Genomic DNA, 26,817 nt, shown 5'->3' with positions numbered 1-26,817 from the left:
AAAACTAGTTTGAAAACCTTTAATTACTAGAACAGGTTAACATAAATTATGAGAACTCCATCTTAGACTACACCTCTGTCTTTTCAGGATAAGCATCTGAAAACTGAAGTTCACTAAATCCAGAACTAAAGCTGGAAGCTATGTAAAATATATTTGCAATTCTTTCAATGAGCAAGGTTGTTCTTGTATTGGAAACATATCAAATTAGGAAATGCTCTGAAAATTTATCCATCGATATTACAGGGAAGTAGATGATTAATGGTGGCATGCAGGAACATTTAGACAGTTACAGAATAAAACTGAGGCATCATGTGGAAAATAAGGTACTGAACTTAAAGTAGACTAGAGCAAGAGGACCTGACTTTTTGCATATTATTTATTCAGATCTATGTCCTACTGCTGAAGTTAATTGTGACTTACACTTTGAAGCACATGACTCACCAGGGAGCCTTTATTTAGGATTATTTAGCCTAGAGAGTAAAGGGAGAGGTGGGCTGCAAAGGCAACATAGTAGAAGCCTTCCAGTCCTTATGGGGCATTATGAGAAGATGCAGTCAGGCTCTTTAGATATGTGAGTCACAGGATGACATGGGGTAATAGATATAAATTGAAAGAGACAGAAGATCCAGTTTAAGGGCTGGGAGGAGTGGGCATGCCAAGAAGCCAGACAAGTGCTGGAATAGGCTTTCCAGAGATGATGCAGAATGTCTGTGCTGGAGGTTTTCAAGACCAGACTTCCTAAAGCTCTGAGCAACCTGGTCTGACCTCAGAGCTTCAGTTGGGTTAGAGAACTCCTGAGGCTTCTCCAGCCTGAATGACTCTGCAATTCATTATTGATTCTATCTTTAGTCTTGCCTGGTGAAAAAATAAGAGATTTTTTTTTAGAAATGTAAATGTTTAGTATGATTTCTGATGTTTTTCTTCATATGGGATTTAGTTTTGTGGCTGACTTACTAACAGGGCTGAGGAGCTTCACAAATGCACAGCTCTCATTAAAAATTACTACAGTATAGTTTGGCTGACTTAGGCATCCAGATATAGAGTCATGCCATTTAGATGCAGCCAAAGAAAACCAGTATCTTGTACTGTGCTCTTAATCTCTAATCACCTTTTCATTAAAGTTGTGTGAATGACTGACAGTTATGGAGTTAGTTCTCAAACAGAAAGTTCAGAGTTCTAGTAATTAAAGTAATCTTGCGTGCTGAAATGAAAACCCAAGAGAAGTCGTCCTGGAGAGAAGACTGACTTCAGACTGATGGCAGACAGATTGCATTCAGTCTGAAAGAAAATTCTTTGTCTCTCTGTACTTGTAGGTTGACAAGTGGAGTGATGGATAGATTTACAGGAAACATCGGTGGGCTGGACAAGTTTGCGCTGCATATATGGCCTCACTGTGAGAAGAGTCACACAGAGTGGAAGAGGCTGCCCATGCAGACTGTGCAGCCTTTGTACTTGTAGGTTTTATGACTGACTAAGTCACTGAGAAACCTAGTCTTGTCTTATGGCTGACTAAGTGGAAGGTTGGAGTAGAGACCACAAGGCTGGGAATAACATCAGTCCTTGCCACTGAAGTATCAGTGGTCAATGCAGTTAAGTGTATGTTACAGAACATTCTGGGCTCTGCTGGTTTCACTCACACCTGATGACACTGCTATATTTCATTAAAGAAATTATTTGGACCAAGAATGTGAATCACAGATTTTTAGTTGCTAAGTAAGCATGCTGTGAGTTAGAATAAATATTAAGCTGTGAAGTCAGTCTGCCTGGCTTTATTTGCTTTACTATTAAAGAAGAATAGGAAAACCAAGAATGAGAGCATGTTCTATTGACTATCCAATAGTGGCGCATTTGGGATACACTCAAAATGTCAAGTTTTAGACTGGTGGGTGATTTGAATTCCTTCTTACAAGTCTATTTTACACCAAATAGTGTCTATGCCAACTTATACCTAGACCCCTCCTTTTCAGTCAACTCTGCTTTACAAAGCTCCATTCCTGAAAAAAAAAGATCTTCTATTTCTTGTGATTCCACATGAGTTTTGTTTACCAAGCTTAAAAATGTCATATATGTTCCAGCCTTGATGTTTTATTTCTAATACCAAGAAATCTAAGGACTTAATGCAGAGAAAAAATCCAAACTAAACCCAAAACACCTCCACCCATTATGAAAGACTGGTAACAGTAAAACAGTAAAGAATTATTCAAAATAAAATAAAATTATGTGCAAGTATAATTGCAGGAAAGCCACGGAAATGCACAGCTGTAAGGGCAAGGAAAATTAGCCTACATATGGTTTACTAGAAATCATGTGTATGCAAGAAGGAAATAATTTGGGGACTGTGCCTAGGGTGCATATAAAGAGGTGGTAGTGGTGGAAGCAACAGGTTCAGCTGATGCCCTACACGTGTGACCCTGTGATGCAAGTTACAGAATCTGCAGTTCAGTATCTCAGTAATAGAGGAATTTTGATTGTTTATATTGACTATTATTTGTTCAAGAATTACATAGATTGATAAAATAGTCCACTACAAAAATTATTTAATCAATGTACCTATTTAGTAGTGAAATGGTTGGAAAACAGTAAAAGTGCGAGTAAATAACTGTGAGAATTTTAGCAAAGGACTTGCAGGAAAAAATTACGTAATCAGAAGGTCTTGCTTGAAAAAGTCATGTAGATATTGACTGGACAGTCTAGTCTGAACATCAGTATTACTGTTTTAGGAATTTCAAAAAGAAGTTCAAGCAAGTATCTGTTGACCAGAATTTCATGTCATGTCACCAGTGCTGTAGATTGGAAGGGTCATTATACTTCAATTTTTTATTTCATAAATGTTGCTTTGAACTGATTGAATACACTATACTTTTAGTGAAAACTCTTCTATGGTACTTGGCCTGACTTGAAGAAAACCACTGCCAGAATCACAAACTGTTGAATTATAGACTGCATTCATCCAACTCAGTATAAATCCTGTGAAGACTGAATTTCTACATTAAAAATGAATAATTTGATATCAAGAAAAATACAAAATTCAAAGAACTGTTGCTCCTGCACTCAGTCTTGGAAAATAAATGCAACCATAGTATATATGGGGTTCTTCATTCTTCCCTATGGTCTAATCTGGTTTGATGGCATAAAAGCAGTGAATGACAGAGAATATTAGTTAGTGAACAAACACTGAAGGAATCAGATGGTGAAATTAGCTTTTCAATATGTTGTGCAGTCTCTGTAACTGGAAACAGAAGATTTTTTTGTTACAATGAGTGCAGAGCTTAATCACACAAACTTTTTTTTAAATAATGGAGTACTGCATGTATGGGGCTGAGCAGGATAATGAAATCTAACCCCAAACACCCATCATTAAATGAGAACAGGGAACTTTTCCCCATATTACCCATTAGTCACCATCAAGTGGGTAAGCAGTCACACATTCCATCTCTGTTTAAATTGCTTCAAACAATTTTGGTATGTCTGATAAAATACTCTAGAAAGAAATTTGTGTTGACATTGAAACCAGACAGTCATGCTGAAGGTTCATTGGACATCAGCTGTCTGACTATTTTGCCCAGGGCTGCATGCTCCTTTTTTATTTGTGAGATTCATTTGTCATGTAACGTCAGTCCTTATTTGATTTCAGTCATGATTTGCCAAGTTTAGTAGCTTTTGGGGTTTTGTGTCTAACTTTGCTAAGTAAGTATAATTAGGAATTTTGAATGTGACAGAATGCAACTTTCACCCTACCCTATCCTGCATATCAGCAGCACTCTGTTCAAACAGGCACCTTACATGGACTGGAGTGAAGCAGCAGATAACACTACATTGATTCACAATCACAATTTTACAATATAAAAAATCATGAGAAAGCAGGGATTAGATAGGCAGGCATTGGTTGTTGTGGCTCAATGTCCATTTTCTCTTGGTCTTTTACTTTTCCTAGTTAGCAAGTTTTCCACTTAAGAAAGTAGCTATCCTAATTTATGTTCCAGCAAAACTTGACTTTTCAGATTGGAAACCTTTTCTCCTGTTTATGCCTTTAGAGAGGACTAGTTATAAAAAGATCTAGACAGGTACACCACAAAGACTTATTCATCCAGTTTTTCATGCTTCTGCAACATAGACCAGTGTAATTAATTTTAAAATATTCTATGGTTTTCTTTTAGTGTGGAATTTTTGTTAAAACGTGATAAGACATATTGGTATTTATTCTATGTTGTGGCTCTAAGAAATGAAACTGGTATTAAACACCTTATTTATAGATAAGTTACATTGACCTATTGTATTTTTATCTTAATCTCTTGCGTGTAAGAGAGCATTGGAAAATGGAAGAGTAGAGCAAGTATAAATTTTTCATATTACAGGTGGAATGAAGACAAGCATTTTTCCTCCTTACTCCTTTATTCAGGTTGCATACTCTTAGCTCAGTACAGTTAAAGAACTTTGGTGACTTCAGTGCAACTACTCTTAGTAGTACATTTAATCACATATAATTAACAATTTGAGTTCTTTGCCTTTGCTGAATCTCTTTTTTTTTTTGACCTTGAATTTTAATAGAAGGTGTCTACTAGGATGGTGAAGAAAAAAAGTGTAAGCTCTTCCTTCTTGAAGCAAGCTTATTTTACAAGACAAGTTCTAGCAAAATATTTTACAAATGCATTTTTCCTTGAGCTATTAGTGTCTCATATATACTACATGGGGAGTATGCCATTAGATAGCTGTAAATTCAAAAACAGTTATTTTTTTTTTAATGTGCGTGTACTTTTAAGGATCATACGGGCTTCTTCTAAATTAACACCTTGAGAAGTTTTAGTATTTGTCTTCCTTTCTCTTGGAAAGTCTTATTTTGCTTTGCCTCTAAAAGATTTTCCTTTATACTCCTTAATTACAAGACTTCTGTTCATTTAAATAATTAAGTCAGAAGAGAGTAATCTTAATTCATTAAAATAAACACTGTCCATCTAGTTTTATTATCCTTTTAAATTTTAATTTCTTATTTTTGACATTTTCTCTTTTAAAAATCTATTACTAGGCCTCCTGTCTGCTAGGCAGTAAAGATTAGAGTGGGGATGAGCACAGCTCTTGACTTCTACATTCCATTTGGAGACATTTTTATTGGTTATCTGGCTACATGCACTTGCATTTGCAATGTCAAAAGCAGACTGTTTTGGAATCAGCCGGGGTTAACCAAATTTAATGTGTCCAACATGAAAACTAGTCTCATGGAGATGAGAACCTCTCAAAACAAGATTGGATTGTAAGGGACACAGTACCTGCACCTCTGTTTTGCAATTGCAAGGTTTGTCATGATGCAGAGCTGCAAGAGAGAGGTATGGAGATAGGTGTCCTAAAGACCTACAGTTTTCTTGAATTCTTTTAGCATAAATCTTATAGTTAATGAATCCCCCTGCAACAGGGCTGCTGGAACTGCCTGTGTCCAGTCACTCACCACAGGGGTCACAACTGCAGCCCCCCACTGCTAACACTTTGCCACTTAGACCTAATCAGCCCTACATCCAACACAGGTCTGGTCCATGTAATCTAATTATCATCCTCTTTGCCACATTACTGAGAAACATTTCAGGAAGCTTCATTTCTTTCATATCCAGAGTGCTCACCTTACAGTCAGCACGTGGCTGGTCTGAATGCATATTTTGGCTAAGAGATGTATACAACTGTACATGTACCCAGGTGTTTTTACTTGAGTGGGTGTATATAAGCAACTTTTTTCGATGAAAAAAGTGCTTGTGAGACACAGCAGGGGTTGGGGCAATACTGTGGCAGTTCACAGTCCATACTGGTGTTAGGTGCTTAAAGCCTAACACTGTTTCACCTGGCTGGGGCCATGGGGAAATGCTGCTTGGTGCCTCCCTGGCATATCCCTTCATAAATCTTGAGGTCTTAGTGTTCTAAAATTTACTCTGAACAAACACCCTCTTCCCGCCTTCCCTTCCCCCTTCCAACATTCCCCCCCGCCACCTTCCAACAGTAAAAAGAATGCTTTGGCTGGAAGTATTCAGAGATGCTCACAAAAGCCCAAAGGGCGAACGAGTAGTTGTGAGAGAAGGCCTGTCCTTGCACACAAGCACCTGAGACAGAAGCCCTCATTAACAACGTCATGCTCCACTGGACATTAGGAAACCAGTTATCAAGTTGATTTGAATTTATCTTCCAGGATAATTCACAGAAATTTAACTACTATGGTACTAAGAGCGTTCTCAGTGTTTTAGTTTGGTTGAGGGTATTTTTGCTTGGTTTTTTATTTGGTTGGTTGGTTGGTTGGTTTTTTGTTTGTTTTGTTGAGATCACATTGTTTACAAAAACATTAAGATTAATCTAACATTTGCTGGAAACACTGGAATAAAAATACATACAATCTGATTTTGGAATTGACACCCCAGCTGGAGGTGAAACAGAAGATATATCCTTTGCTATATTCATGTTAATTTTATCATGTTCTAGATCAACTCCTGTTTAAATAGGGACTTCATTTAATGCTATGCTATGGAAAACAAATATGGATAGCTTAGCTCACTCTCATGGATTGAGCTCTGTGGGATGAGTCAATTCTGGATCCTTTAATGAAGCTGCAGATCATCCATGTGAAAAACAGCAGGAAAATTATGAGTTTAATATGCAGCTGATTATAGCAGAATTTGAGCAACTAATTCTCCTGCACACATTTGAAGATTTTAGCCTTAATCCCTTGCCAGCATTATCTAATGAAATATTGATAGAAATTTGTCTGAGTTAAAGTTTCTATCGTTACTGTGACATTCAATATGCAGATGTTTTCTAAATATAGCTTTTTCTAGCATTACTTTTTCAGGATCTGGGATTCTCTTTATCAAATGAAGATTCCATGGTAGCTATGTACACAGTGTTTAATACCAATGGTGTTTCACTCAGATACAGAAGTAAAGTAATATAGTTATTTCTTTATAAATATTGAATTAGAAAGCAAAGCTGTAAACATCTCTTTCAGAGTATATCACAAGACTTTTGGGAATCAAGTTTGATTGTTTTAAAAAGTTGTACTGAATTCAAATACTATGCAATAGAAATAAAAATTATTTTTTCCAGCTTCAAGTAAATTTATCATTCTTGGAAGAAAGGCCAGCACCAGCTCCTTGCATCTGATATACTAACCTTTATTTTCTACTAGATCCAAGCTTTTTGATAATTTCAGTTCAAGATGTAGCAATGAAATAGACTCCAAGTTCCTACACAAAAAACCTGCAATATTGGACTTTAACTCTGTGTCAGCTAACATGATCACAAAGAGCAAGAGTTACCTTTTTTATAAGAGTTTGTCATCTTTTTTCAAGTAGTTGGAGCCCAGCTTCAGTGGACTTCCATCCAGTAAGATCAGTATAAGGACTTCTATGAGACACTAAAGGATTTTAGGAGCAGATCCTCTCTTTTTCTGCTGACATTTAGTAGACGTGACAAGAAAAAATCATCCTCAGCACTGATTTAGATTTATATTTCATTTCCCTCTGAACCTGAATATCTAGTGTGTGATGCAGTCTGGGTGTTTTTTCCACATTATTTCCAAGTACATAGGACTATTTAATATGATTATCTATTTACTCTTAATGCGGAACAGATTGAGGGAAATATCACCAAAAAAATCCATTATTTTGTAAGGATACGTTCTTGATCCCTTTGATACACTTATTACCCATAGGAAAAAATGTGTGACAGATATTTTAATGACAATAATTACCTTTTGGTCTGAACAGAATTTGATAGAAATTTGGTAATTAACAAGAACACAAGAATTCATAGATGGAACAGAATTCTTCCATTTCAGAAACCCAGATGCCATTTTTATCTATGATGGTTAAAACAGTACCAAGAAAATTAACTAAATAAAATTTCAAAGCTTTTGTAAATCCCAGCATGATTTTACAAATCAGACAGCTTTTTTGTTTTTGAAGTGGATGTCACAGCCTTGAAAGGATTTAAGCTTTCCTTTTTTAATAGTAAAATTTAGTGTTCTGGCATAAGATTCTTGGATGTATGCCGATTTTAAAATTATGCCAAGATCAGTTGAAACAATTTTCATTACAGCTTACTTAAACCTTACAAAGTTATATGCCACATCAAATATGAATCTAACATTCCTCCAATTTTCCTTCCTCATAACTTTCACAAGTTATGACCTATATAACTTATTTTCATTCAAGTAAACAATTTCAAAAGGGAATTTAAAATAAAACACAATGAGCATTTTTAAAGTCGTAATAATGTGCCTCTTCAGATATCTGTATTGAACACAAAATAAACCAAAACAGTTTTAATGAGGCAGAATAGACACAATAGCAATTATGCAGTGGACATGAGGTTGTTGAATCAATACTTGACTGAAACTATGCTAATAAAAATAGTTTTCTTAAAAGTGATTTTATAATTTATGAGCATAAAGTTAGAATCTTCTTCAGTCTCTTCAGTGGAAGCAGAAGTCTAATGACATTAAATAATCACTTTCTTTAAACTGCAAGCTAAATGTTTTCATGCTAAGTCCCGGAAACTTTCCTTATTTTTCTTCAGTGAAAACATTCCTATATTCTAAGGAGACATTCTTAGGAGAGATTATATCTTTCACATTGTTGTCTATGGATTTCCTCTGACTTCAGGGCTAAAACTCAGATTAAACCCTCAATTGCTAATCTCATCAAATAGATTTTCCTTCTGGAATTCATGCCTCCCTACCCTGTCTGCATCACAGCAGCCAGCCTTTCAGCCTGGGTTTAGCATAATGGTGAGGTTTGGATTAGAGATCAAGTGAAAGTATGATTACAAAATGACAGTGTTCCCTCTCATGCCCACATGAGTACTGCATGCAGTTTTTGCCATCATCCTATTCTGTGGAAAAACAAGTAGATTTTCCCAGGGCTATCATTCCAACCTTTATCCTGCATATTAAATATGCCTAGGTGAGATCTTGAATCCATTTTTGTAAACTGCTGTAATGCCTACTGGTTACTGTAACTTAAACTCTTAAACTAACTTAAATATAGATCCTGAGACATCTATTTTATGTAAAACAGTTGTTCCAGACTCTACTGAAGGCTAAATTTAACAATATTGTTTTTAATCACATGTAATCTGGGGTTAGTTTGCAGTAGCCATCTCTAGAATGAAAGAGAGGGCATATGTATACTAGGAGGTGGAGGCTCAGTTTTCGAAAATCTGTAAGCAAATATATTCCTTTCAAAGACCATGTACTAAGCCACACTTTTTAAAGGAGTTTTAGAGTACTGTGGAGCTGATTTCTTAAAACTGCAAGGGATGTGTGTACATGAAGGCTAAGATAAGAAAAGTGAAAAATTGAAAGCCAGGGTAGCATGGAGGCTTCAGGCATTCTATGGTGACAAACAACAAGTTGTCAGGGAACTCATCAGGCAAAACCTAACAGAAAGTATGTGAAGATGATGAGCATACTTTTGGTTTTTAACTCATGAATATTTATTTAGTGGCTTTCAGAAGATATGCAGGAGACTTTAAAAAAATGAAATCAGATAACATAAGTTCATGATTTCAGTCTGTCAGTGACAATGTTTAGATGTTCAATTTGACTTGAACTTTGATTTTTATTTAGAATTTTTTGTCTGTATTATTGATTTTATTTAGAATTTCTCTTAGTCTGTGGGCTTGATATTTTGAAACATTTAGAAAGGCTTTACTTTGCCTGTAATAGTATGCAAAATTTTCTAATAGCTATTATTTATGTTATTTAAACATTTTTACTTGATTTCCATTCCAAGATAAACATTCTCACACAACTAAAAGTCATGCTGAGGAAGTTTAGAGTTTTTAAGTAATACTCAATTTTACTAGGGGCCAAGTTGTTGGGGAAAGATAAAGGAAAGAAAAAGGATAAATATGAGACTTATGTTTTAGTTTCTCATAACTTTTCTAATATACAGCCAAGAAGGAATTTTTGAAGACTCATCCTCTCTCTCCAAGGAAGAAAAAGAAGTATTTTTTTTCACACCTAGATCTTCTGATGCAGAGGTGTTGTCATTTGCTAAACAGTTTAAAAGCTGTTAAGCTTCCACCAAGTTAAGTATGGGCACTTTCTGCATAGGAGGTTCAGAGGACTGAAGTCTCAAGATCAAGCAGCGCCTTGAAGTTAGCTGTCATTCCCCTTCATTGTAGTCACACTGGCATTAGCACCTTTCTCACAGTTTTTTTGTTTTAGAATGAACTGGTAGACTAAGGTTGGTTAATGGATAAAATTGATCTTAAAACAGTACCAGAAGACAAGAATCCAGCAGTAAAGTTGTGTTAAACTTTTTGTAGCGATAAATATCATTATTACCTGTTACATATAGTGAAATACTACAGAAGAGAAATTAAAATGATATGCTTCTAAGCATGGCCTTCACTAGGTCTTTCCATGTTTTAATTGGTTTTCCCACTTTTTAAGCTATGCAGCAGTCGTTTTGCACCCTAAGCACTTTACACAGGGAAATATAAGACTGACTGAAAGTGAGCTTTATCTCAGACACAGTTGTACAAAACATCCCTTCACACTTGGCCACGTGTGATCTTTGCTGTTGATGCTGCATGTTTGCACCACACTCATAGCCCAGAGGGCCAGACTCTGCTGCTCTGTGGAAGTGTCAGAGCAGGTTGTACATGAACCAGTGGATCACCTTGGGTAGAAAATTCCCAGCCAGTTAGAACTGGCATAAGCATAGGCAGTTCTTTTCACAACAAAATCACAGCTACATGCCAGGAATTTTTGGAGAATGTTTGTTGCTCTGTTTGAAGTTATACTTTTGAAATATTGTAACAAGAATTTCAGAAAATATTTTTGGGACAGTACTTTACCTTTAGGCTCTGTTGCAACTTTCCTCATAGTAATATCTAGCTCCAGTCAAGAGTGTGCTTCATCATGATACTTTAGAGTGGCTTGAGATCAGATTGAACTTTTTCTCTGAGAGTGAATTGTTGGCATTTTTCATTTCAGAAAGTATAGCTTTGTTCTTCTGTATCATTCAGGGCTCCTGTGGGAATATGCCAAAGGTTTTGCCTCAGTGTCATGTTCAAGGCTGCTACTGAGACACAGCACTCCACCTGCCACAACTTTTGTTTGCTGGGAATACTTTTATTTTGTTTCAGAAAGCTTGTCCCTTGTCCTGACCCTGGCCATTTCCCTGGTAAGGCCTGGAGATTTTGTGATGGAGAACTGAAATATAATATCTCCTCTATAGAGCATAATAATAAATTTATGCCACAATTTACATCTCTAGGAAATATATAATCTAAATGAAACAATGTATTTAGGAGGTTAGCTTGAAAAGCAATCAGTATATCCTTATAAGCAGGAACTTTAATTTCATCAATATGCTTTTTACCTTTTTGATACACTTTGAAGCAGTTTTTCAGACTTGATAGACCAGATTTTGGGGTTTGTGACCACTTGTATACTGCATCTTCCTAAAGTATCTCTCATAGAGTGGCAGTTTCTTCTTACATTTTAAAATGTTTCTCCACTTCAAAGGATTTTCTTAACATTGAAAAGCATAAGCTGTTTATTCTTTCTTGCTAAATGAAATTTTCATTTGGAGAGTTCAGTTCAGCTGAAGAAACAAATTTTCTTATCTGAATTATTTCTTAGAAAAAACAGTCAGTGCACTGCATTGGTTCTTCAGCACTTCAGTGAGTCTTTTGCAGCTTTAGAAGAATAAAACCCTTGCCTGCACATTCTTCTCCACTGGCTCTGTGTCATAACCCCTCACATTTTTTTACACTGCAGAAGACCACAATGACACAGTTCCTCCTCTCAGTGTGGCACGACTTCACCTCTCTCTCTGAGCATCCCTAGCTCTGAAGGCAGCCCAGTAGGAGGTCAATTTTTCTGTTCTAGGCTCAGCACAAGACCTGAATTTGAACTTGATCTAAACCAGAAGGACATTAATTTTGCTCACCTGCTAAAAGACCCTTTCCTGAGGTCATCAGGTCACATGCTTAGTTTCCACTCATCAGATTTCTCAGTGTAACGGTGGTTACACTGTACAGTCTCCTGAAGAAGAAATGTCTGGCCATCTTCAGCTGTTGTAGAGCAAGTTTATTTCCAGATTAATGAGCACCTTGGCTTCTTAAAAATTCCTAAAAGCCACTTTCTGAGTTCAGGCCCCATGGCATACCACAGCCTGTTTGTCCAACAACTTAACTGAAATGATCTTTTGTGTATATTTCAGAGGTAGAAGCTAGCATTCAGTCTTTTCTCCTGAAAAGGCTCTTAGCTATTAAGCAAGATTTCTTATTCCACTCTACTATTAATTTCCCTAAAAAAAGTATAGGTTTACAAAACTCCAGTTTGTATTTTGTTTGCATGATTGTATTCTTTTGAGATGTCATCCTGAAATTAAGAGAGCTGTCACAGCTGATTAACAACTCTTCTGATTTAAGAAATATTGGAATACACCAAAGATTAATTGTTTTATCATTTTCATGGTTTTAAATCTAAACATCATTACATTAAAATCTGTCATTTAATGTATAGCTGAATTTAGTGCAATTAGTTTGAAAACCAGACAAAAAGAATGATTTTTAAAAATACACAAACAAGATTGTGTGCAATTATAGAAAAAATCTGATTATGAACACAGATACATTTGAGGAGAAATTAATTATCATTACACATCTTAGCTATTTTGACAGAACTAGAACAGGTTAGTTGAAGTTCATCACTCTCTTTCTGCCTGTCGTTTCCTCCCTCATTAAAAAGTGATTGACTTCTGAGCCATTTAGTTCAAGCCAAAATGAATGTTTGTTCATTTTGATCTTATTAATTTTGTTTGATGTAACTCTTTCAAAAGAAAAGTGAATGATCATGACAGATTTTAGTTTAGTTTATTAATATCCCTGAAATTGTGATGGCTGTGGTGCTGGGTACCTGTCTTTTTCCATATTTCAACAAACTTCCAATTTAGTGCTCTATTTGGCAGCTTCTTGCTATGCACCAAGAACAACATTTTAACACAGTAGGTAAGATGAAGCTGTTTCAACACATGCACTAATTTAGTCAAGCTCAGCTTGACATTCAAAATTTCACTTGAAAACTCTATGCAAAGTTCTGCTTGTTTTCCAACAAAGAGTGAAGTCAGTCACAGCACTAGTTCTGTTCTTTGAGATATGTATGCATATCTTGTCAAGAAAGAGGATAAATTTTTGGCATCTCACCATGTTTTAAATATCGTTCTGTTGTTTTGAAAGTCCTCAAGGAGACAAGTTATTTTCCATTGTGAAATGTACCTGCTAACTTCAGTGTTCTGAGCAATTGATTTGATATTTTTTTTTTATATATATCAAGGTTAGCTATGTCTATTACTATTAGTGTGTTTCTTCTGTCCTAATGTATGTCTGGCTGGTTTTAGTAGACATTAAGACTACATACCAGAAACTGCATTTGCTTATGAAATTTCTCATTTTACAGTTATATGCATACATGCATGTGTATTAGTCCTGTGGATCATCATAGCTAGAGTGCAACAATGCCGTAAGCAATGTACAGTTTTCCATAAAATCCAGAAGACAAAATGACTGCAGTAAAGACCTGACTTTTTTAGTACGTTTTGTACCACATTCAAACATAAGTAGCAAATATTATGTAATGTATTTTTATATTAGCTGATAAATATATAATATATGAGTACAAAATATTTATGTCACCAACCTGAGTGTCTGGCCAGCACTAAAAACACTGTTAAGGTGAAAGGATTTCTTAGGGCTGATACTGAATCCACCTATATTCTTAAACAAAACTTACATAAAGGTATATTGGAAACACATATTGTAAGACTGATGTACTTTAGCAGCTTAATCTCACCAATAAGCATTTGCATAACTACTTTGGCAAACAGCTCAAAAATGAGAATTTTCCTTCTACTTCAGCCTGTCTCTTCAAGAGTTTGCTTCTTATTTTTATAAACAAAATCTATCCAGCAAGACAAGGTGCACAGAAAACATCTCATCATGCCCACTAAAACTGGAGGAGTTTGGACCAAAACACAGAAGCTAGTGGAGAGATGCATTTCTAGCTAAAGCTGCAAAGAAGTGATTTTGCCCCTCAGCAAACATAGAACTGTCTTGGCTCAGTTATCTTCCTACAAATCAATCACACCCCTTTGGTCAGAAAACACCTCTATTGCAGGGCTGCATGCTATTTTTGATACAAAGAAATCTTAAGAAAGGAGCTCTTTGGGATTCATTAGATATCAAAAGCTGTCTTGTGAACTTTTAAGAACTCAGTTCTGAGTATAAGAAATCATATTTTAAATCAGTAAAGACAGAAATCTGTGCTGAAGTAGGTGTTAAAAATATCTTAAGTATTGTATCATTGAAGTTCCCTTACAGAATAAGGAGACTTTAAAGAGGGTAGAGATCTATTTGCTTTTTAAAACTTTTACTTTTAAACTGTAGTTTCAATTTCTTTCTATTTGGATTTAAAGCACACAGTCCTGCATGAGAGGAAATTATGTAGATCTTTAATTTCTCCTCTTGAGGAAGTGAAAATGGAGCTTTTATCAAATACTAACTAGGGAAGAATTTTAAGGAAGCTATCCATTAAATTCAAGTAATCAGTACATTATAATAAGTACTGTTTAAGACATCAAAAGGATTTTAGGAAAATAGTTTTTTTGTGCATCCTTCTTTGACACAAGAACTTGCACTTGAGAATGTTACATCTATTTAGGTATTTCTGTTATCAACACTAAAATTGCAATTTTCATTTTGTTAAAATTAGGAATTGCTAAGATAATGCATCCATACTGGTATTTGTAAACTTGGGTGTGGTATTGCCAATCTTAGTATCTTAATCTGATTTTAAAATCACATTTGAAACTTCTAAATAATATAAGTAGAGTAACCTATACTATGAAATTACCACAAATCACCAGATGTTTTCATTATTGCATTGCTTACATTTAAGGATCTAATATTAGTGATGAGTATTCTGCATTTCATATCTTTATAAATGGCTTTTTTATGCCAGGACTTTCTCCATAGATAGTAGATAGGTGAATAGTGTTTTTTGGAAGAATGCAAATGTTGACTAAGAAAACAGTGTTGCGTTGTCAACACAGATAATATTACATTATTAATAATATGTAGGTGTAGGTTCTGCCTACAACACTACTTTCAGAGCATTGGATTTCTCTCATCTTGGTTATTTAAATTGGCATGGAAATAGCATATTTATGATTTTGTGATATTTTCTGAGTTGGAAGGGACCCATCAGGATCATCAAATCCAACTCTGGTCCTGCACAGGACACCCCAGGAGTCATGCCATGCTCCTGGGAGAATTGTCCAAACACTTCTTGAGCTCTGTCAGGCTTGGTGCTGTGACCACTGCCCTGGGGAGCCTGTTCCAGTGCTAGAAGTAAAGTGGAACTTGTTCTTCAAGGGGATAGGAGTAGTTAAGTACTGCTCTAGTTTTACACACAAACTTTGAATGTACGCCCATGACACATTTACTTATCCTAATATTACACTTATACAAGCCTTTTATTTAGAGGTTAAAGCCCAAATTACTAAAGATTGCTTAGCCCCTGATTCACCTAAGGTGCTTATTCTTTCCCACAATCAGTATATCTGGTGCAGGCAGATGTGGGTTCACTCTGCCTGTATTAAAAGCTCATTGTAGAGTAACTGTGTTAGGATAGCAGAGAGCCCAAGTTAATATATTCTGCCTGTTCAGCTTTTGGTTCAGTTCAGAGCTGATTCACATTTAGTTAAGTATGGGCAAAGGGAGCCTGCACCTTTCTCCACCATAATGCTGATGTATCCTGTAGCAAGCCCTTAACCACCTCTAAGAAGTAGCACCAAAGTTACAGTGTGTGAACCATTAGCACCAAGGTAACTTCAAAGCAGTCAGTGCATATTTTACGAGCAATAGAAACCCTCCTGCTATAGTGCCTAGTCCAGAGCTGGCTGGAGTTGCTCCTCTTGCTGCTGGTATGGGAATCCTTACCTCAGAGTGTGGGAGTCTTCTCAGCAGTCATTTTGAGCTGCATGTGATACCTTTCTTCTTAAGACACACCATGTACTCAAGCACAATGTTGTTCCTTAATGTAGCTTAAGGTGTTGAAATAAACATCTAAGCCTTTATGTCAGTTCAGTCAGGGAAAGATTTTGTGATTTGCTGCCTTTTGAAGTGGATGTCCAGAAGAGAACAAATGTAATGATACAAAACTGATATATAATTCTATGTTAAGTTGCCTTAAGTTGCATTATTGAAATTTAGAGCTGATAAATGCTTGATTTGACATAGAACTGGGCTAATCGCAGTAGAAGCTTTATGAAAGCAAATTGGAAAAACAGTTCAAAAGACCCCCCTTTTTTTTTCTCCTAACGATTATTTTAATAACTTTAAAATCAAGAAAATCAAAACATGTAGTGATAGGACAAGAGGTAATGGTTTTAAACATGAAAGAGACTAGATTATCTATAAGGAAGAAATTCTTCACTATTATGATTTGAGGCACTCGAAGAGATTGCCTGGAGAAGTTGTGGATATCCAGTCACAGAAGTGTTCAAGGCCAGGTTGAATGGAGTTCTGAACCACATGGTCTAGTGGAAGGTATCCCTGCCTATGGCCGGTGGTTTGGAACTAGATGTATTTTAAGGTCCCTTCTAAACCAAACCATTCCATGCTTCTACGATAAATTAAAACTACACTATTTTGCACACCATGACACTGTATGAATGTCAAAAATAGTCTCAATAATTAGTTTTGTAGTTTGGCTTAAATATGACTTGAGATTGCTTTCATATAAATTAAACATGCTTCTGCTCTTTTTCTCACACTGTCATGGCAGTTCAAGTGAGATGTTACTAAAAACTTAATGCCGGGCAAAAAAATTGCATAGGTAAGTTGTGTCTGAAAAACCAAGTTACTGAGAATTAGGCTTATGGAGCAAGTTTGTTTTGTGTGGCTTGGTATACTGCTTAACTTCACTGTTGATTTATGTCCCGTTGGTTTGTTCATGTCAGTCTCTTCTTGGACTCTACATGCTACTTATTCCTTTCCAGTTACTAATTCAACAGTGCAGCAGTTATACATTTTGCCTGTATTGCACAAGCTGGTCATGAATCCCAGATTGTTTCATCTACTCTTACCACCTTAAAACTAGGGAAGGGGTTGTCCCCCTGTACTCAGCACTGGTGAGGCCACACTTTCAATCCTGTGTTCAGTTTTGGGCCCCTCACTACAAAGATGCTGGAGATGCTGAAGTTTGCCCAGAGAAGGGCAGCAGAGCTGGTGAAGGGTCTGGAACGCAAGTTTGATGAGGAGCAGCTGAGAGAACTGGGGCTGTTTAGCCTGGAGAAAAGGAGGCTCAGAGGGAAATTTATTGCTCTCTACATCTACCTAGCCATGTGAGGGGTGTTGTTTTCTCCCAAGTAGCAAGTGATAGGAGAGGAGGAAATGATCTCAAGTTGCACCAGAGGAAGCTTGGGCCGGATATTAGGAAAGATTTATTCATCATAAGCATCGGAACAAGCTGCTCAAGGAAGTGGTTGTGTCGCCATCCCTGGAGATACTTAAGAGATGTATAGATGTGGCACCTGGGGACACGGTTACTGGTGGACCTGGCAGTGCTGGGTTAATGGTTGGATTTGATGTTAAAGGTCTTTTCCAACCTAAATGAATCTATGATTCTAATAATATTCCAACAGGTCTTTTCTCCTTTATTTCCACTGAAGGGTCACCTGTAAAACAGGCAAAATGGAAAAAAAAATATTCTCAGCCTATATAAAAGTTGATTGAGATATTAATTTTATACATGGAAAATGCTATATGTATGCACATGTAAGTGCCATAATACCTTGCAGTTGCTATGGTAACTAGAGAGCAGCTGAGGTCTGCTTTTTCTATATTTAGAAATAATATCTAAAATGTCTCACCCAATTAAACCTTAACATTGTTGAGAAAATTTTACCTAGAAGGGAGCTATCAGTTTTGCAATAAATGCCTTTAATTCATCCTTCTGAGGCATGTCCGAGAGGGCACATCCGAGTAAACCTCCAGACCTGACTGACAGCAAATGTAAGCTGTGTAGCCTCTGACCATGACAGGGCACATGTATTCAGGTGTAGGTGCAGGCTAGCTTGGGTTTCTAGATTACAGTCAGCTTGGCAAATCTGTCCAAGGCACAGGCTAAGTATGCTTATTTGGGACTGCACCTGCCCAGACAAAGTGCTTCAGTTTCAGCTGGACTTCTAAACTGGGAAATGGTTGGTCTCCTAGGTTATTGAGGATTGCAGATGTACCAAATGCAGTCTTAATTCAGCACCATTTGCTGCAGACACTGACACACAGCACACAGTGAGGGGGTTACAGGTCTGTGAAGCTCTAAAGATTGTGAAAAATCATGGACAGAGTTTGACCTCTGGTTAATGCAAGCTGATCTGGAGCTTAGTAGGGAAAGGCTGCATGTTAGGTACATTTTATTCCTCACAACTAAAATGCAGAAAATACCCATATTAATGAGAATTCTGATTTTAAATTGGGTGTGAAATGGAAATCAGTTTATGTGAGGCTGAAAGGCAGCACTAGTTGTAAAGCTCTCCTCCACACTCTAGAAATCTAGTTCCCTACTTTTACAAAGGCTATTATGTTGAGAATGTTTATAAGTATTTTGGTTATTGGGGGTATTGAAAGATATAACGTGACTGAGCACTGATCATGCAACATCTCTTAATTGTGCATAAACACTTTTCTAAAACTACAAGTCTTGTCAGAACTGCCTTTAGAAATTATATCACTGAGTGGTTACATCAGATGCTTAGTTTGTGGACTTGATTAAACTTATCAGTACATAAAGACCAAGCTGAGTGACATCAGGTTTCTCCCTTAAGTTTTACTGCAGGTCTCCAGCTGCATAGCGGAAGGGGCAGCTATAGCTAAATACTGGTACCTGTGCCTATCACCAATATGTTTTGAGGTTGAAAAGAAACAAGAGAAAGTAGGCAAAATGACTGCTTAAATTATAGTTATAATTAATGCTGGTATCCTTAATATTCTCTGAAAAGTTGGCATCTAAAATATAATGACCAAATTTATCAACCTGTTGGTCCACTGTGTTGACCCAGTTGAGTTTTTGCGAGCAGTGCTGTGATGAAATACACTGATCTCATTATCTGAAGGATATCTTTTCCTTTCTATATCTCAGATGCATGCACGTATGCTTTGAAATGACAAAAAGGTAGAGTGGATGCATACGAATTTGAAAATAATCATAGTATGCTGTTCTGTTCTTTCCTTGATTTACAGGCTGTCTTCATCCAGACCACTTTACAGTCTGTGTCTCCATGCTTTCAATACAGACAGAAACTGAGTGGATGGTGTGACTATAGAGGGTAAGAAATTTCATTTTGAGAAAGGAGAATGTGACTGGTTTTGCTTTACATGAACTCCATGTACATTTTAAATGCAATTCTTTTTACTACAGTCTGCTTTTTTTCCCCTAGAAAAAGAGATAAGAAGAATACTCTATTCTATTATTTATTTATCTATTGTTCTATTCCTATGTTAATATGTGTCATCTGCTGACTGTTATCTGAGGAGAATTCCTCAGCAAAGTGCATGAAATTGACAGTATGATGTTCATATTCCCTAGTATCAGTATTCATGCTTGTATTCAGTATAACTGATCAATAAAAATACTATGTTTCAACTATAAAAAACAGAGGAGGCCAGTGTATGAATCTTTTAAAAAACCCCAAAAAACAGGTGCAATACTCTAGTATCTTATAAGACCATTCCAAACTATTGTGGGAAAATGACAGTGTCATCTACAACCCATTGTGTGCATGGAGAAAAAAAAACAAACTAAATTTCTGAATCCTATCAAAGATGACATTTCTCAACTTATTTTATGCAAGGTTAACTTAAAATTATATCTGGTTTTTGACTGCCTCCAGTCTCAACTAGTATTCTCAGTTTCATAGGGTTACCTAGGAAACGGACTGGGATAGATTTCATGATCAGGAGGGAATAGATTTGGAAAGTACAGCTGCTTTCCCTCCATAGCTGCTGAATTTGCCTTTCCCCTCAGATATTTTTTAAACGGAAGCATTTCTCCATCTGCTGGCTCCAAGGAAGCTATTGCAGCCTTCCAAGCAGAGAACTACTTACGGGCAATGGAATATTTGTATAATAAAAGCCTGTTTGGAATCAACATTTCTATGCTGATGCTCCAGAATTGCTGCATTTGTAGTAAGTAGTTTTGGAGTAGGTTAGCTTATTTTTAGTTCATTCACTGAAGGGAACTGGATGTATTCCAAAAAGTAACATTGCCCCACATATCTCTATTATAAGTGAGACAGTACTGTGAAGGCACCCTGTGCTGCTCAGTCACAAACAAATTACTCAGGGCCAACTCTCAGGCCTTTCCAGTGCCTTAGACGCTGACATGTAGACATCGTGTATGGACACTCAATTGTACAACATCCAGAAATATTTATAGCTAGTAGGGCAATATCCAGTCTCTGATAGGGAGGATTACAGCAAGCGATGCTTTCAGGTATATTTTGAAAGGTGCAAAGCCTACAGCATTAGACTGGAGACATGCAAATTAATTGTGCTTCTAGTAGCTGAAAGTTGAAGATGAGGCAATGAAAGTGGCTGCTATACAGGCTGTCTGTGTCTCTGTGAGGATTTTTTTTGGTTGGTTGGTCGGTTGGTTGTGGTTTTGTTTTTGTTTTTTGCAGGGGGCTTCTTTGTTGCAATATTTTTAATTTTTTGGCTCAATATTTTGACATAGAACACACATGGTCTCGAAGGAGTTGATATCAGCACTTGGCACTCCTCACATCACACCAGGCAGTCATTTATGATGCAGTACCTTAGGATGAAGTTATTTGGTTCAGAAATAGCAGTGTGTGGAAAAATGTAAGAAAGATCTCTGTTGCAGCGGGGATTACTGCTACAAGTATATTTCAAACCAGGAGTCCCGTGGAAAGCGAAGTATATATGGACAGATTCGTGGTAGATGTTTCAGAGATGTTTATTTCTCCAGCCGCATGGCCGGGGCTCAGCTCAGGAACTCCGCAGTCACGGGACCCCAGGGTCCTTGGCCACACCGGGGAACACAAACCAACCAATGGGAAATGAGACTGACCAGGGGCAGGGAGACCCCGTGCCTCCCCCCAGGGCCCCTCTCCCAGGGCTCCATGGCAGGGGGGAGGGACCCCAACAGATCTCAGTGGATGAGACTTCCTATGGAAGTTGATGGAACTGTGTAAATTTTGTTTTGTAACACAATGACCTTCTTCAGCCTGTCCTTTTGCTGATCACCAATTTTCAACACGTGAAAAAAGTACTTCCATGAAAGGCCAATATCCTGAAAAACTGCCATACACGGTACAGTAGGATAACACTGCAGTATGCCTGTTTGTAAACCCTGCACTGCGCAGGTAATGAAAATCATCTCATTTTCCTCTTGGTACTTAATTTCTTGATTGACTAAAATTACCTTAAGCCTCCTGCTACTGAAAGTCTTAACTTTCCTGCATATTGCGGGACTGATGCTTGTGTGGCAGTCAAAATCCTACTTGAGCTAAATCTGATTGGTTTGGTATATTTCTGTTTGTTTGTTTCCAGCATATCGTATCTTTGATCTGGATGGCTGCATAGCTGCGTGAGTGGAAGAGCTGGAGGAGGATGGAAAACACTTAGGGAAGAAGACAGAACCATCTCCTCCAGCAACTCACGTTTAGACTGGCTTTTGAAAATGCATACTTCTTTGGGCAGAAATTTGTATTTCATAGAGAACATGTACATGCAGGCATAATTCATTGAAATCAGTTGTCTACTACTTAGAGAAAAAAAAGTTTTTTTTTAGAGGGTGCTACTCTTCATACAAGCTCATTTGCCTCACTCGTTGTCCCCTTGAGAAGAAACATAGTGGACAGTAGACCCTCCAAATATGTGTGTATGAAAATGATGCATGCATAAATCTTTAAGGTGAATGTCAGTGTTCATTTTCTACAGAGATATACAGCTATCTCATTCTCATATCTGGAATAAAGAATCATTATGCCTGGCAGTAATTGATCCCAGATGATCTTATTAACTAGGACAGTCTGTGGTTTTTACTAAGAATATAGAACTCCTTTCTTCAAAAACTGGGAGAAAAAAGTAGAGGAAATCTTCTTTTGTTATCTGTATTGGCTCTGGAGTTTTAAAGTTGTCTCTGTGCTCATATTTAATTAGTTTCTGCAAGCCTGAGGTCAAATGAGGTGCAGAGCTGGCACATGAAAAGAAACACCGGAGGTCAATTAAAATCATTAAGTCACTATCAAACTCATCTGGAAAAATTAAAAGAATTTTCTTTTCCTTTTGGGGAATAACCACGTGCTGAAGGGTACACATTTTCCTGCACTAGCAAAGGCATAGCTGCTCTGAGTAATGACTGTTTCATGACAAAACACATTATATGTTAATTGAAAGATAAATGGCAAAGTCATTCTAGTACCTTTTTTTCTCAGCTTAGGTTTTCTATATTCACTTGTTCATTAAAATACCTCTCTTTATATATCTCTTTCTTTAGGATATTATTTGACCCTCTCTGACATTTTCTCTAAACTGCTTAATTTGTCTTTGTCCAAATGGAAGCTTCTGGTTGTCCTAAAGCACTTCTTCTCATAGCCTTCTTAAATGCATGTGAAGATGCCAAAAAGCCCACTTAAGCAGTGTCTTACCTCTTTTTGGGTGTCAGATGGTGACAATGATATCTGTTCCAGTGGTGATATCTCCAGCATACAGCAGATATCCATGCTCACCTCAAAACAGACACTTTTCTAACTTCAAATTTGAAAAATTATGTGGTTTTTTCTGATTTATCTGCAGGGGGAAGACTTTGCTGCTTCCAAACTACTTTTTTCGTTCCCTGAAAAAATTGTGTCGATTAAACAGGATTGAATTTCTTTTCCTTGTCTGTATCTATGCCTTGGTCAGTGTATCTGCAGTTTCTCTAGATGCACTGTATAAATTCATAGACTATGCTAATTCATAAACTAAAGATTATCTTCAGGAAAATAAGTTCATGTAATCTTTTGTAGATGGGACTAATTATGGCGGGGAGGTGAGGGGAGTGAATAAAGGCCTAGAAGAAAAAGAAGTGGCATCTTTAATGTTTATTTAAAACACAGTGGTGAATTGACCCTGGCTGGACATTACAGGCCTGCCAAAGCAGCTGGGCAAGGGAAAGAAAGGATAACAAAATGTTCATGGGTCAAGATTAGGGCAGGTAGAGATCACTCACCAATTACAGTCATGGGGAAGCCAGAGTTGACTCGGGGAAATTAGTTTAATTTATTGACAGTCAGATCTGAGTAGGGTAATGAGAAATAATAAGTAAGTCTTCAAACACCTTGCCCCCACTGCTCTTTCACAGGGATTGATTTCTCTACCTCTTCTTGACAGAGGTTTAGGGGACATGAAATCGGGATTGTGGTCAGTTCATCACACGTTGTCTCTGCTATTTCTTTCTCCCCAGGGAGAGGACTCCTCACACTCTTGCTCTACTCCCCAGTGGGGTCATGACATATTTTTGACATGGGAAAACTAAAATCTGAATAAAATCCTGTAGTTAATTCTTTCTGCAACAAAATCAATATTTTGGGTTTTGGTGTTTATTTATTAGTCTTGAAAATATTTTGGCTTTTCAAAAATTCTTCCTTTCAGTACTGTTTTCCTCCATTTTCAAAGCTACATAAGAACATCTCATAGATTTTGTTCTGTTACTAGTTCACATAACTTTTTACTCATTTAATAGATTTTTAAAAATTAAAAAACCAAGCATGGGATTATATTTACAATACTTCAATAAAAACTCATGAGCAGTTGCGGTTATTTTAAATAAATGCTTCTTTCTCATTGCTTAGTGTCCTCTGACACCTCTTCTAGTGCTGAATTGAGTGTCTGTTCCTTTTATTTGAAGAAAACTATAACTCCATCTGTTGCATAATTATTTTGGTGAGCAACTTTGAATAGCAGAAAAAGCTGATCCGACTACTCATTTTACAAGACTGGTGAGAAGAGGACTGAAGGATATAACCTAAACCGCTTACATCAGTCTAAAGCCTGGGAAGTTTGTAATGGTTTTAATGTAAACAGTTTTGTGCGAGTACCATAGGCTTGGAGACCCTTTTTTTGGTGTGTTTCTCACCTGAGACATTTTTAGGGTTTCAATCTGCTCTCCTCATCTAGAAAAGCAAGCACTGAGCTGTACAAGTTATACCACAGCCTAAAGCCTGCTCAACATAGAGATTAGATGTTCTGGGAAAGCTATTTTCTGTAGGTCACTATGTAGTCATTCTTTCTTGGATTTTGAGGAAAGCTTGCTTTTCTGGGAGGAAAAAACCCAACCCAACAAACCAACCAACCAACCAACCAACCAGCAAAAAAAACCCAACCAAAACCAAACCAAACCAAACCAAAAAACCAACCAAAAAACAAAAATCACATAACCACCCCAAAAAATCAAGAAACATAAAACTGTATGTTTTTTACAAGATCTTATAATAGTTAATGCTATGTTTCTTCTAACAAGTGTCATAACAGCAGTGGTAAGACCTACTGCTATTTTGGATCCTCATATTGATCTCATTCTTTTCTGTAAAAATAACACTGCAGACAATGTGATCAATATGACCAATTATATAGTGTTAAAAACCCAGTTCACAAACTTTTTATGACTGCTGTGGTTTTAGCGTTTAATTCCACAAAGATAACTAATGTCTGACCTTACAGAGAGGACACATGAATATATGCACAACTATTTCCAAAATTTTGTCTTTACTTAGACCTTTATTTGTCTGGCTTTGGAAGAAAATGCAAAAAAACTTACTTTAATTTGAGTCTTGCTTTGGGCTAAACAACATGACCCCATTTTACACTAGCCTACAAAATCACTATGTATACAGCAAAATTTTGTACAATCAGCAGAGTAGTTAAAGGAGGTTTTTAAACTCACTGTGAAAGAGCTCTTGGTAGCAACATTTGTAGGAAAATATATTGATTTTTTATTATCCATTCACACAGTTTTATTTGGAGACCTTTGAAGTTAAACATGCTAATTGTAAACCAATATCAGGATGGAAGGGATAATTTGAAAATATTTATTTAAAAAATGAGTGACTATTAATGTATTGTTCTTTCGATATACAAGCAAGTATCTCATTAATTTCAATCAGAGGACAGAATAAAAACTAGGTGTGTTTGACATATTGGAAAAAAACCCCAAACAGTTCTTTCAACACAGTCATCTGAAATGGAAGCTTTAAACTAAGTAGAATTCACACTTGATAAGCCAAATAATTGGAATTAGGTTCCAGAACTATATTCTTCATAGGCTGTAATTGGATAATCACATAGATGTAGCTTGCTACCCAGGAACTTGGAAATGAACTCTTAGAGGCAATAAAGCTATTCTACTGAACTAAAACCAGAAAAAAATCTGTGTGTTCAAATACTTTGGGACATACTTGGAAAAAAGAAAATAGTAGTTTTGATTCTTTGATACTGTCTATAAAGAAAGATGGAACCCTTCTTCCCGTAATGGACATACCTATTATTTAAATTTATCAGATAGATTACAAAAAGAGGCAATAAAATGTCTTTTTATTCAACATAAAATTGCAGACACCTGATAACTCTATAGTTCGAACAAGAAATTTCTTGAAATCATATTTACATGTTACACATGAAAATAGAGTATTAAATGTATGTTTCTCAATAATTCCATGATATGCTGAGATCATGAGTCTGAAGAATCATGTTAAGGGATACAGTCACCTGTGGAAGTAACACAGTGTATGAATTGAAAACTTGAATATTATACTTTCTTTAAACAAAGGGATATGGAGTTTAGTGTATTAATTAGGGCACTTCTGTCATTGGAAGCTATTAGTCTTATAATCAAGGAATGTTTAGGTGAATGGATAAATAACAATGTTGCTGTATATCCCAAGTTAAGGGAATATCCCAGCTAAAGGGTAAAGACTTGAAAGTAAAATAATTCCCATTCTCTTTCATCTTTTAACAAACTATTCTGATTTCTGTGTTCTGAAACATTCATTAGTTTCTTGAAGCATATACGTTAGTGCTGGTGTGCTCATATCACGCTAATATAATGCATCTCAAAGTATAAATAGAATTACTTCATGATGTTGTGTATATTTTCAACAGTTGGTTAATTGAAAGTCAATAGTGGTAATGTGAGTTTCCCGTATGCAACTTTAAGATGGGTAAGGGCATGAAACACACAAGCTAACTGGAGAGGCTGACAGTGGGGGACTGGGCTTGCTGAGATTGACAAAGAGGAGATTGAGGAGCCACCTGGTAGCAGGCTGCAATCTGAAAGGGGATGTACAAAGATGATGGTGCTAGACTCTCAGTGGTAGTGCCAGACAATAGACTAGGGAACAGCAGGCAAAAAACATGACTTGACACTGCTCAGACTGGACGTTGGTAAAAATGCTGGGATGACAGTGCAGAATACAAACAGGCTGTTGACACAACATCCTTGAAAGTTTTGAAGACTGACAAAGTCATATTTAGTTTGTGATGTTGGTTATTATATTGTTTTGAGCGGAAGGCTGTCCTACCCAACCTCTTTTAATCAATTCTCTACTGATCCCATGGCAGTATTCAAATATGATTTGCTTAATAGTTGCTGGAAATAAAGGAAAAAACATAATGTTGTTGTGAAAAGTGTTCAGTCTAATAGATTTCTACTGATGTGTTACTGAACTAACAAGGAAACCAAAGTCTGTAGGGCTTCTTAATTTTTAA

General features: G+C 36.7%; 1 long non-coding RNA gene across 1 annotated transcript in view; it reads left to right on the top strand.

Annotated features, from left to right (window-relative positions):
* The first annotated feature begins 19,294 nt into the window (after positions 1-19,294).
* Positions 19,295-26,817, top strand: part of LOC104689848 — a 124,700-nt gene continuing 117,177 nt past the window's right edge. Inside the window, exon 1 of the long non-coding RNA XR_005601524.1 lies at positions 19,295-19,376. This is a non-coding gene — a long non-coding RNA (uncharacterized LOC104689848). The remainder of the gene's footprint in view (positions 19,377-26,817) is intronic.

This window comes from Corvus cornix, chromosome 2, assembly GCF_000738735.6.
Source record: "Corvus cornix cornix isolate S_Up_H32 chromosome 2, ASM73873v5, whole genome shotgun sequence".
NCBI lineage: Eukaryota > Metazoa > Chordata > Aves > Passeriformes > Corvidae > Corvus > Corvus cornix.
This window is presented reverse-complemented; position numbering and strand designations above follow the sequence as displayed.